Here is a 13,761-nt window from a genome sequence, read left to right as displayed (position 1 = left end):
AAGAAATAGGGGAATTCCTGATATCTACAGAAAAAAAGCATCATTCTTTGCCTTTCAGGATTTTTTGGCCCCAGGCTGAGGGTTACAAGCACTGACCAAGCACATTATCCATGCAGTCTTTCCTTCATCTATAAATTCCCTTTCTCAGGAAACATGTAGCACCAGCAGGGGATTAAAATCAGTTGTTTCATGGGCATCCCAGGTGGTTGTCTTTCATCTCCTTTCCTAATATTTCTGTTAGGCTTGGATAGGTTTTATTGGCTTTTTTTCTCTTTGCTCTTTCTCACGCCTGAGCAGCTCTTGGCTTTGGCAGGCACAGAAACAGCAGTTTTATGACATGCATTTTTTAATGTATCAAAACATGTTCTTTTGATCCATTTTTCAAAAAGCAAACTCTGCTCAGCAAAGGTTAATAAGTCTCCCACACCAGCTGGATGTAAGAGAGGTCCAGATGTCGCTGAGAATCAAAACTCTCATCTTCAGAAGTCAGCAGGGCAAAACCAGAACCTTCCCAGGTACTGCCTAAGCCACAAGAAATTGCTGGACCCTCTAAGAGCTGACAGTTTGGCACATCTGAGAGAAGTTTATATGAAGTTATGACACTTATATGAGCTCCACAGCAGCTGCCCAGACAATCCACATGGGCAGGTTTCTGTAGCTTTGAGTATCACACACACAGGGAATGTAAACAGCTCAGACAAGCAGCACATCACACCCTCCCTGTGTAGCAGCTCAGTATTTGCACATCCAGCACTAAAAAGAAATTGTCTCCAGCCCAAAGGCTGTGTTCTCTTTGCTGGGTGACCCTTATGACACACAAAAGGTAGGGAAGGAATCAGTGCTTCAGCCAGCACTGACCCCAGGCTCCCCCAGGTGCTGGGCAGGGCAGTGCCCACTGCAGCTTTGCCAGGACAGCTGAGGTGTGAATGTGGCAAATTCTCTTTGCCCTTTTACACAAAACAAGTCATGTCACTAATATTTTTATCGAATTCTTTAGGCCTTTAGTCCACACTGAAGTTAACCATCTCAGCTTGTTCCAAACTTTACAGACAAGAAGCTAAAACTTCTTTTATTTTACTTCTTTCCCTTCAATTCAGTGAAAAAAAATGCTGAATGCACAAAATACATTTTGTTTTACTACTCCCAAAGTGGATTTCCCTGGGATCTACCTATCTACTTGCAGAGGTATTGTGACTTTTTAAAGAATTATTTGAATGTGAAAGGCAGGAGACTCACCAGACAGAACTGGAGGGAGCATACCACGGGTGGGAGAAGGTTGGGATTGGAGGCAGGAGATAATTTTGCAAATTTTGCACCTTGGCAGATCACAGAGGAGCACCCAAGGAACTCAGGTCAAGAGCATCAGTCAGAAAAGAAGGAGAAGGGGCCTGGAAAGCAGAGGAGGACATTTTCATTTAAATAACCCCACAGCAGATAGGAACTGGACACATAGATGAAGCTTAGTCAGGGTTTTAAACCAAGCCCAGAACACCAGTTTAGAAACGTAGAATTGTCCAGGTTGGAAAAGATCTTAAATATCCTCCAGTCCAACTATTAACCCAGTACTGCCAAGCCAGCCACTAAAACATCTCCATGTCCTCCAAACACCTCCAAGGATGGTGACTCCACCACCTCCTTCAACAGCCAGGGCATAACAAGGACAGCTCCTGGCATCTTCCCAGTGCACAGGGCACAGCACCACTGATCCAGATGTTCCCTGAACTAGGCTAATCCCAGATTTGCTTCAGAAAAGTTTGATGGATGTCACAGTTCATTTATTAACATGGGAAGGATGATGCAAAAATCCCAAAGCAAGAGAGACTGGCCAGACAACGGTGCATGACTGGCCAAGCTTGCCCAGAAACCAACAGGACAATTTTTATCACAGCACATCACAATTCTTCATGGTAGGGATCAGAAATAAGGCAGTTTCACAGCAGGGTTGTTCTCAGCTGCTGCTTTTTCAGAGCAGCTGATGTCTCACAGAATCCCATGGAAAACCACTCAGCCTCGCGCTGCTCCTCTCCCCCTCACTCCTCCATTTCCCAGGAAGGAAAGGCAGGGAACCAAGGTGTGTTCTCAGCTCCCAGCAGCTGCAGATGGTGGCACCTGGAGGGAGGCTGGGAGGCAGCAGCAGACTGGAAGAACAGAGTTGGGACAGCCCTGGGATCAAGGGAGGACACCAGAATTCTCTCAGAATGACGCCAGTATTGTTTCACAAGGAAAATAATCTCTCTTCTCCTAACATTGAGTCTTTTTATTATCTTCAGTGTCAATAAAAGCAGAGAAATGTTTAGAATCAAACCAAACCAGCCCTGCTGCAAAACCCTATGTTTTCTAACACAGAGAACAAATCAAAGGAGAGGTTTCTACAAAGAAAATAACAAAAATCTGTGAAACCATCCTTTACAAAAATATTGAAAATAATAAAATTAATAACATTAAACATCAAAAATTACTTTTAGATCCCTCACAGAGAGACTACCATGACATCAGCTCTGAAGATTTCCACAAAGCAAAGTTAATGTTATCCTGCCACGTTGGATTCCAAGGGATACTTGCACAGAATGATATAGAAGGAGGGGGAATAACATAAGCAAAAAAGAAATTCCTTGCCTAAAAGCTACTTCATATAAAAATATCATCTTAAAACTAACCTATATTAATTTTTAAAGTAGAATTTTAAATAGATAACTCTAAAAATCTGGCATAAGTCTGCCTCCTTCCAGATCAGCATTTAGAGACTTGCACCTATGGAAAAGGTTCTATTTTGAGGAGCAGCCCTAACAGCAACGAAGCTGAATAAGGATAAATTTAAATTAGTCAGAAAAGCATCATGCTTAGATGAGAACAAGGTCCTCCCAGGAGGTGGTGTTTAACAGCCTCTGTGATTGCTGCAGGAAGGACACTGCTCTGCATTGTTCTCTACAGGAGAGTCAATAGCCTGGAGAAAGATATATTATTGTTCCTTACATCTAGAAGAGCTTTTATTTAAAAAAAAAATGATATTCACAGGGCATTTGAGGGTAAGCTGATAGTTTTAATTTCCCCTCCAGCTCATTTCCAATTTTTGGGGAAGCTGGTTAGAGAACAGAGCTGTCTGTGTGGATGCATGAAAGTCACAGAGCAAAGGAAAGGAAGCAGCAACTCTCCCACACCAGGTCTTGAAATCACTCAGCCTTCCCAAAAACAGCCTCAGCCAGAGCCCTGCACACAGCCATGGCTCCTCCACGGGTGGGAACAGAGCCTGTTTTAGGGCAAAATCCTCTCAAGGGGCGCCCAATGATTCACAGAAGTTGAAGGTGCCAATCCTTCATGCTACTCATCCCTTTCCAAGAGCAGCCTGTGACCTTCAATTCCCCTCCAAAGAGGCACCAGAGGGTTTGTTTTGGCACTCCTCTCCCAGCACAGCATTTTCTCCTGAGCCTGAAGCCCTCCTGAGAACCCAGAGTGATGCTCTGGACCAGGGGCAGGGGAGCACAAAGAGCCAGGCAGGGGCTCAGTACAACAGCAATGCGCAGGTGCTGGGCAAGGAAAGGCAGGAAAGCTACATAAAGAAGAAATCACCTTCATTTCAATTATGTTTTTCACCCAAGCTTGCTGAATTTAATTATTTGCACCATTACAGAGAGCACTGTCCAGGCACAAGCTTCCTGTAGAAGAACTTGTACTGTTAAGATGCTCAACTCTATGTGAGGTTATTTAGAAGGCAGTAAAAATTGTCACCCCAATCTGTTTTGTACCCTAAACAAAAACACTGGTGTAAGAAAACAGTGCTTAAGGTGTCTGTAGAGGTTTTATTCACAGGAAAAACAAATTGCTGTAGGAAATGTGGGACAAACATGGATGTAGAGCAAAACCCAGCTCAGAGCTGTGATAATTCTTAAAGCTATTAATTGACTGAACACTCAAAAAAATCCATTTCTATAGCAGCTTCTGCCCTTATGCACAGTCACAAAATGAACCTTAAATTTTAATGGAGGAGAATATTTTACATATTTTTATTGCTAGGGATGCTGAGGCACAGAGCAGTGAAATGCTCACCATCTTATCTTGGCGTTCTCTCCCTTCCTTCCTCTCCACACAACATGGTGAGGGGACAGGAAAACCCTTCCCAGGTCTGGACCAGTGCAGAATCAGTGGGGCAGAGATGTGATGCACTGAGCAAGGCCAGGAGTCCCACAGGGGAGCACTGAAGGGACACAGATGCCAGCAGTTGCCAGGGACAAAGCTCTGCATATGGGAACACACAGAAATTCTGCACAGGGCAATAAATACAAGGCATTCTCTGCCCTGGAACAACCTGGAGACTCGGTGTCTCAGGAGGAACATGTCCTGTTCCTGATTTGCATGTTGGATAACTTGGGAGCAGCTCTGAGAACACAATTTCCTGATTTCCTGAGTGAGACTCCATGGGTGATATCTGCCCCCCCCCCAGCCAAGCACTGCTTTGGAGTTCTTCTGCTTAAGCAGAGTAAGGAGTAAATATTTTCATTTAAATTATTGTATATTCTCCTCTCTCTGTGAGTGAGTCCTCACCTCCAGGTTCCCTGACAGCCTCCCAAAAGGAATGCTGCAGCTGTGGCAGCAACACCACACCTCTGTGCAGGTAAGAATGAATTCCTACCGTGCTCACTCCCGAGACAAAATAATCCTCCCTAACTCCATTTTCCTCCACTCCAGGAGCAATTCATTTGGCTGGCCTTTTCCTAGCAAATATTTAGCATCCCGTGTGCACATATTTAGAAAGAATTCCTCCCAAATCACTCAGCTGAAAGTGATTTCCCCCGAGGAGGGACAGAGAACAAACACGTGCCAGCTGTGAGCTGCACTGTTCCCTGCTCTGCTGGAAGGCACTGGGTCCCACAGAGCTGCAAGAGGCTCAGCAGTCGAGGTGGGACACAATTACCCACCCACATTTAATTAATTTTCACTCTGTTTTCCTATCAGGCTCACTGCTGCAAAAACAGGAGGGATGAGGGATGATTTACAAGGTGAGAGAGGATGGCAGAACAAGGTAAAGAGAAGTGCTAAATACCAGTTTTGTTATTTAACGTTCATCTTTGCTCTGTTCCACAACTTCTGTACAGCAGTGGCTTTGCAGGAGAATTTCTGGTTCTGGCTGTGAAAATATTCCTGCTACTTTTCTGGATCTACTTTGTGAGAGTTTAGTTAGTCTCAGACAACATTGGCTGCAATCTTTTCATCTCAACAGATTGACTGTGGGAAAGCTACTGGCACAAAACTGATTTCTATGTTACAGTAATATTATACCAATTTAAATGAAGAAAACTACTGGATATTTTGAGAACTTGTACTTCTGGATTTTTTATTTTATCTTGGAATGCTGACAGTTCTCTGATATTACTTCTATTTTTCTATTTTCACATGGACATATTGTGAAATCAATCACTTTTTTTTTTTGAAGATGATGATTTGGGACAAATCATGAGGTTGGATTAAAATATTGGTTTATTGCAAATCCAAATTAAAATGAAACAAATTCAGAATTGGAAATAGCATGGATTAATATAGAAACAGTGAGAAAATCTTGTTAAAAAAAAACTGAAACTCCAAAATACCTAATTTACTACAAGAAAGAATTTCAGAAATTATTTCATAGGAATACAGGAGAAAATAATGAAATGTCAACACTCCCTATGAAAATGACATACTGAAATCATCCATGTCTCCCTTAATGCATGATAACAAGGGAGGAAAGATGCACATTAGGGCACTGGCCTGGAATATAGAACATTTCTATTCAAATTCCCAAATGGACAGAGATTTCTGGTCAGACTGTTGATTTTTCTGTATCTCAGTCACCAAAGTGGTGAAATGCAGCAAGAGAACACCCCATCTCTTCCCTGACACAGTTACTATGATAATAAGGTGGCAAATAAATTCCTTGGGTTTAAGCCAGCTCCTTCCAGCCGCTCTCACCTGCTCCCAACAGCAGAATGTTTGCTGATAATAATTACAGGCTGAGATTGCAGGGCTGCCTGGGGGATTTGGGTGCCCAGGGGAGCTGGCAGCTCTGGAGATCTCCACCCTTGGGTTTTGCTGGTGCTCTGATTGATTTCTGCCACCAGCCCAGCAACGCTGCAGGTGCAGGCATGCAGAACAGCAGGAATATTTACAGTGATAACATCTTCATGTCAGCAAGGCAGGGAATCCCACTGGGCCAGAGGCTTCACAAGCAGCAGTAGATAAGAACATCCTGTCCAAAACAACAAACACTCTGCACTTCTGGTACACAACTTTGAGTAGGGACAATTCCCCAGCACCACTGTGCAGAAAATCTGACATTTGAAACATCTCAAGGGTCACACAAATCCAAGAGTCTGCTCACAGGACCTTCCTCTGCACCTACAAAAGTGACTTCTTCCTGCTCCTTTCCAAAAATCAAACCTCAATCAAAATTCTCTGTGCAGAAATATCCCATTCTAGGTTATCACCTTCCTAGAGCAGCATCTTCTCCTCCTCAACAACAGAATTGTTGATGTTGCTTTTGTAGCTGGCAAATAAATCAGCTGCTGTCAGGTCAGATAAGATTTTCTATCAGGTGGGGGTACAGAGTTTTCTAGTGAAGAGCAGCAGAGTGGGAGAGGAAAGGACTCACAGCACTCTTATTTGTTGTGTTTCTGTTGCATTTGCCATATTTCTATTGAATTTCCTAGAATAAAGGTTTCCCTTGGGAATGAGGGAAAGAGATCCAGAGGTCAAGTGGAGAAAGTATTGTGCCTGTGCCTTGGGTTTTATTCTGACCCTTCAGTCCTCCTTGCCTAAACTCAGAGGCTGCAGGCAGAGCAGAATTCCTCCCAGCAGCACAAAGGGAGGTGCTGAGGGGGACCAGCAGCACATTCCCAGCTGAGACAGAGATTTTTCACTTTTCAAGCACCTGGGACCTGGCTCAATTTTTCAGTGGGCTTTATTCTGTATTTCCTTTCACACTGCAGCACTGAATAAACCCGATTTTCAATATACAGCAGAAATGGCCTCAGTCCTGTACAAGGAGATGAAATGGCTTTGTTGTTGTGTCCAGGATTCCTTTGTTCCAGTAAAGAAGAAACAGTAAGCTTAATTAAATGCATTAATAATCACAAGGCAGTTAAATATCAATTGGCCATTAAAATACAGAATGCAACAGAAGCCTAAATAATTGCTGAATTATAAACATAAATGCATGCAGCAGAATAGGTAAAGCATTTACTGTTAAAAGGTGGCAATTTTCTTTTGGGAAATTGCCCCTGCTTCATATTTTTCTGGGTTTTTTCTTTTCATCAGGATTTCTATAGACTCTGGCCAAAACAATTTTCAAGGTTCTGGTTTTGAATTATTATTGCTATTATGCTGTGTTTCATACATCTCATTTCTGAAAACAATCCCTGTTAAAACAGCATTTGTTTTGCTCAAAATTTTGCAGAATATTTCGCCAGAATCTAATTCTGACAATTCATATCATTTTTAAATAAAAAAAAAAATAAAAAAAAACAAAAAACAGCCCCAAAACCCCAACCAACCAGCACATTGGCATTTTAAGTGATTTTTAGGACAGAGAAAAAAAAATACTGGCCTGGTATTGACCTCTTCCAGCTATCTGCAAGCAAGCACACTGTGGAAAATGCCAGTACACACATTGTCCCAAAATGCCCCTTTATCCATGTGTCCAGCTTGGTAGAGGACACCTTTCCTCCTGAGAAGAGGAATTTGTCTGGTCTGGGTGTCCCCAGGTCACCCCAGAGAGAGCTCTCCATCCTTGGGTGGGTTTGGACAAGATGGAGCTGGAGCAGAGGTTTAACAGCACCAGTCCATGCAGAAATCCTATTCATCCCCTTTCATATTTGTGCTTTAAATTACTTATTATCTTTTACTGCTTTTTGGTGAATTTGGCATTTGTGAGGATTCATTTTCATTTTAAAGCAGAGTATAAATAACAGCCTATCAGAAGGGGTTAATAAGGCAAAAGAATATTTAAAAGACTTGATAAAAGCTACACAAAATGTTGTGATTTCTGATCCACTATCAGCTGATCTAACCACTCATGTTCACTGCCTCTGAAATACCAAACAAACCATGAAATTAAAAATCCCCTGTGCCCTACCTTTTGTACACTGAAGAAATCAAAGGATCACAACAGGGGCTAATTTCTAACTGATAAAGGAAAATTGCTTTTATTAAAAAATTCTTTTTGAAGGAAAAAAAATTCTGTATTTGGTATGAGAAATTAAAAAAAAAAGCATAGCATAGATGCTGTGATTTAGCTAAAAATATACTGGCTCATAAAAGGTACAAGCTTGGCATTGCTCCTTCAAAAGTTAAATATTTTTGTCCTAGAGAGGGGGAAAAAAAAGAAAATCTAAGAACATTTTGATCCCAAGGTTAGTTCTAAAGCAGTTTGAAATTTAAGCCATATAATGGCAATAAATTTCCAAGGCTGTAAAGCATCTAAAATGGAAACTTGAATTATGACTAAATTTCCCATCACCTGGGTAGTCCAGCCTCTTTTTGACATTGTGGCTTCTCCACTTCCATCAGGCTGGCCAGTTCTGGACCAGGCAAGAAGAACACAGACCCACCCTCACACAGTGATGCTGTGTCCCTGCACCTCACTTCATGCAGGACACCCACGTGGGGATTGCTGTAGCCAAACCTGGGTGATTTTAGGGCTGACCTTTACTGAGATGCACTGAACTTGGGCAGGATGCTCGGGTAAACAAAAATAGCTTGTTTTACACAGAAATCCCCTCACTGGTATCCTCTTGAATCAAGGGGAATGGAAAATTTTTATTAAAAATAAAATTAACAAGGTAAATAATCTGAATCCTTTGTGTAAGATGGCAACCAAGGGAGATCTCCAGCATCCACCTCCTGATGTCCACATGAAATCAGCACCATCAGAACCTGCTCTGTAAGCTCCACCTTCCATGCCCCCACTGATGGCTAAAAGGCAGAATTTTATCTGCCCACACTTCCCCTAACTTTCCCTCATTCATATCTTGGAGTGAGGCAGGACTCCTCAATTCCCTGAGCTGCTTTTCAGGGCTGCTGCACCACTCTGAGCCTTCAGTTCCATCAGTCTGAGTCACAGGGGCTGGGCTTGGTGCACCTGAGTGCCAGAGACCTGGCAAGGACAGCGCTGCAGAAACATCAGATCAACCTGAATTTATTGGGAGGGAAAGGGAACACCACCAAGCTGAGAAAATTCAGGCAAGGAGCTCAGAGGCTGGCAGTACAACGAGCTAGGAATAAGCAAGCAGAATGGTGAAAGTGATGTTTCACAGGTGCCAAAGAAAGAGAATTATCCTGACACAGCCCTGCCCTGTGTGTGCCTGTGGGGTTCAGCATGAACTTCCAGCTGTTCTTAGAGCAGCTCTGGGATCTCCTAAGAATCTTGCATGATACCAAAGGTTATTGAAAGAACTACTCAGCACTTCTACACACCTCAAGGCTGCACAGCAAAATGCCCAGCTGAACTCTAGACAAGGGAAGGAAACTCACTACAAAATTTGGTGTATTTTTTATCAGCATGGATATATAAATAGCATGTAAATTTGTATGAAGACATTGGCAACAACTTTCCAAGTTATGATTCCCCCATCCAAGTTCAGGAGATCTGTCATTTTGTCCATTTGCAAATCTGCAGCTTGATAGTAAACCAGGCTGTGTTTGTGATGTGTTACAACTGGAAAGCAAAACCATAAATCCCCTGTGCTGACCAACTCAGCTGAACCCCAAAGCAAATCAAAAGCCCACAAAGCTAAGGGCAGTGTTTACTTGCACAAAAAGAATTAATACTGAAACAAACAAAGAAGTCTGGTTCAGCTATGTAGTGTTGAAATATTAATATTGTTGGCAGAGGGAGTACATGAACCTATTATTTTGCAAAGTGTGGCTGGATATAGTGAAGGCAAACATTGAATCAGAAAAGAGAAAATCCAGTTCTTTAAGTGGATTTTCTGATGCCTGCAGCCAGACACACAGATAGTTTATTCCATTCTGCCTCTATAGCTGGAACGGATTTGGTATTAGAACTGCCTAACAGGTTTTTTAAGTATAGGGAAAATGTCTTTTAAACCTAAATGATTTCATTTCCAGCAGTGAAGGCACATCTACTGAGCTGAGAACTAGGTGACATCAATGGGAAGAGATTTGACTGTAGGATCTACAGAGAGAAAATTGTGGCATAATTATTCTGAATTAACTTACAACAGTAATGTCAAGAGAGTTTGAATAGAGACCCTCAAACTAAACTGGTATCAAACAGAGTAGTTCCACATCACTGCCATCACAGACACTATTTTCCATGCACATCTTCCTGCGTGTACTCCTTGCACATAAAACCTTGTATAAAGGGATCTCTGCAGAGTATCAGAGATATAAGGCATATTTGTCCTTCCATTCCCTGTTTTTTGATAACTAAATTCCTTTAGAGGAGAGAAAACATCACCTGCAGAAGAAGGAAAAGTAGAAATCTCATCATGCAATCAGTGAAAAAAGTTTGGGTCAATGCAGCAGAGCCCTAGCAATTTCACAGAGTTAAATACTGCTCAGCATCTCAGCAAGAACTACATTCATTGGATGAGCATTTAATTAAAAAAGAATTAATGAAAGACAAGAGCTAACACAACAGTTAGGCATGGCTTAGCAGGTTATCAGTGATTTGAGCCACATCCTTTAGGTAGGCACAGAAACCCACAGACATCAGACAATAACAGCAAGGTTTTCTTTCATGCCCTGTGCTGCACTGGGATTCAATTCCCCCTTCTACCTAATGGCAGAATTTACATTTCAATTTACAATTTGAATCTGCATTTCTAGAGACCTCTCAAGCCACCAAATAAGCCACAATTCCCCAGGGCTCTTGCCCACCAGATGTGGAATTTTGGCTGCTCAGAACATGCAGGACTGCTCGACATTTGGGTGAGGAGATGTTCTTTCCCTTGCTGAATATTGAATTACACATAAAGTACAACTACTGAAGCAGGAGTTCTGCCTTCATGCACACACACAAACCCCTGCCTACAACTTTATTACCAGATAAACGTTCTGTGAAACAATTAAAGCAGGTTTGAACCCAGTCAGACAGGGGAAAGGATTAAACTTAAGTCACTCAAAACATGGGGAGGAGGGAATTAACAGAAAACTGCTTTTTAAAGTCATCTCCTACAACCATGAAGATAAATCCTCACGTAATTACATAATGATCAAAGGTGCATCTCATTTTTTTTACCCTTTTCTTACAATGACAGTGAATAAAAAAGGATTTTTGTCAAAAGGGGAATTTTGTAAATTTGCATAAGCCTGAAGAGTACACAGCTCTTTGAGCACAAGGATTTGGCGTTTGCTCCTAGAGAACAGATGAAAGCTAGCTATGTCTGTATTCCCTTCCATGCACTTTATTTTCATTGCTTGCTGCTGATCAAAGGCAATCCCCCCATGACCTGCAGACTGTGTCTCTATGAGCATTTGGGTGTTTGCAGCCCAGCAGCAAACAGGACAGGCTGGGAAACACCAGGGAAGGGAGATTCACTCCAGCTGGGAGATGGAGATCACAGCCCATGATCCTGCCACACGATGGCCAGGTGCTTTCTGCTGCTCACCTTACAAGGGCTGGGAGCCCACAAAGGAGCTGAGCCAGTTTTAAGTCTCGGTAAACAACACAAAATGGGATTGTGAGAGGTGCAAAGAGCATCTGTGGCTGCTCTGTTTGAATGCAGGGTACCTACACCCTTCATTTCCACCGTGACAGAGAGGGAAATGGAGTTCCTCCCTCCTTTACATGGGGAAATATAAAGCAGAAAATTACAGTTATTACAACTGCCTCTTGTTTGAAACAAAGTTCAAAGGCTTGTCTTCTTTAATCAATCTCCCAGCAGAATAACAGGGCTGCAAATTTCACTTTCATGGAGCTAAAGCACCCGGCCTGAATCAGTTTTTCCCATTTGTTCCTCTTTCCCCAAGCAGAGCAGGAATGAAGGAGCTCAGATGGGGAAGTTGACTGAGCTGCCACAGCAGCCACACCACGTTCTCTGAGCAAAGCAAAAGGCAAGAAGGCAATAAAACATCCTGGCTCCAGCACCATGTGCTGGCAAAGCACTTTGGGCAGTCAGATATAATGAATATTCAGCAATCTCTGGCTATTGTGGTATAGCAAAGTGCCTCTGTCAGGGGAGCCATTTCTGTGGCTGAGGTGAGAAAATAATAGATGTCCACTTGGCAGAGGTAGCCACAGACACGTCAGCTCAGAGCCCACAGATCTCCCTGGGTAGGTCTAGCTGGTGATTATGAATAAGTCCATTAATGAGCCTGTTTCCAGTGCAACACAATGGGGAGGGAGCTTTTAGCAAGTAACCCTTGAAATTAAATTCTCAAGCAAACAAAAAAAAATTTTTAAAAAGGAAGATAAAAAGAAAAGAAACTTTCACAAAAATCTGAGTGAGAGGAGATACCCAAATATATTGTGCTATTGAACAGCATCCACAAGCAGGCACAGAAATGCCTTTTGTCCCCCCAAAGATGCAGTCACAGACTCCAAAGAGCTCACAAATGCACAAACAAAAAGATTCAGAAGCATTGCTGGAATGAAGGCATCAAAAATGTATAATTTCCTTCACCATCCTCACAATAGTCCAGACATAATTTAGGCTGGATTTCTTCCAGTTCAGATTCATTAACGATACCATGGACTTTAAATGACCCCTCAAACATCAAGAATAATGGATAGCACGAGACCAAGTCAAAAGGAACAGTTTGAAAACTGTGTCAGATTTAAGGGCATGTTTTTAATAATCTTGGTCATTTGCTGAAGTTTAAGAAATCACACAAGTGTAACTAAACTCTAACAAAACCAAACACCTCCACAAATGTTAAGAACCAAATTTATTATTTTGGTTGTCATTATTTAATCCTCCACACTTATTTTATCCCTATTTTTATTAGATATTCAAGTGCCACCCCCCACACACCCAAAAAAAGTACTTTTGTAGCCGTGAATGCCCCAAAGCACACAGTGATGGCTCATACATGGATGGAGACTGAAGAGAATCTGTTTATCTGTCTCTGATGGGCTGCAGTAGGAACTTGATTAGAAAATTACAACTGACACAGCATTTGGCAGAAGTTTCTAGCTCAGGGTCGTGTCTCTAGCAGCCAAAGCAGACAAGATATATCTAATTCTACAGAAAACCAAAATGTTTAGAGCTCAGCCACCTTCTCCCCCTCTACACAATCACATCATCCATGCAGATTTCCTGTCTTCTCCCCCTGTCCCTGATTCCTTTGCATGGTCACCCCATGGCAGCCCTGCCTGTGCCACTGCAAGGCTCCTGGTGTTGGATCACCCTTTCTCATTTCTGCATTCCTGTCCTTGCGGGGGAAGGGTAGATATAAGTCCAATTGTGTCAGGAACCCACGTCTTAAAAAAGGAACCCACTTGCCGCGGCAAAACGTCCAAATATGGACAACATTAGAACCAGACCAGTGAAGAGATTTTTGCTTTTATTTCCAGCACATCAGTCTCAAAACAATCAAGACATGATGTTAACAGCTCACTGATCTACACAAAATGTCTCTCTAGGGTAGGGTGATACAAAAAAGACATAAAATCATCTCAGTCTAGATTTCAGCCAATCATACACAGAAAACCACATATTGACAAGAATTCCATCCAATCCCACAAAGCACACGCAATGGTAGTTAAAACAAAGACTAGTTCATAGGAGACAAAGAACAGAGTTCTATTCATGCTAACCTTCTAAA

General features: G+C 42.2%; 1 long non-coding RNA gene across 1 annotated transcript in view; it reads right to left on the bottom strand.

Moving 5' to 3' along the window:
* LOC134424564 (uncharacterized) overlaps positions 1 to 1,348 on the bottom strand; it is a 112,454-nt gene extending 111,106 nt beyond the window's left edge. Inside the window, exon 1 of the long non-coding RNA XR_010029453.1 lies at positions 1,237 to 1,348. This is a non-coding gene — a long non-coding RNA (uncharacterized LOC134424564). The remainder of the gene's footprint in view (positions 1 to 1,236) is intronic.
* Between the last annotated feature and the right edge of the window lie 12,413 nt (positions 1,349 to 13,761).

Source organism: Melospiza melodia, chromosome 14 (genome assembly GCF_035770615.1).
Source record: "Melospiza melodia melodia isolate bMelMel2 chromosome 14, bMelMel2.pri, whole genome shotgun sequence".
Lineage (NCBI taxonomy): Eukaryota > Metazoa > Chordata > Aves > Passeriformes > Passerellidae > Melospiza > Melospiza melodia.
This window is presented reverse-complemented; position numbering and strand designations above follow the sequence as displayed.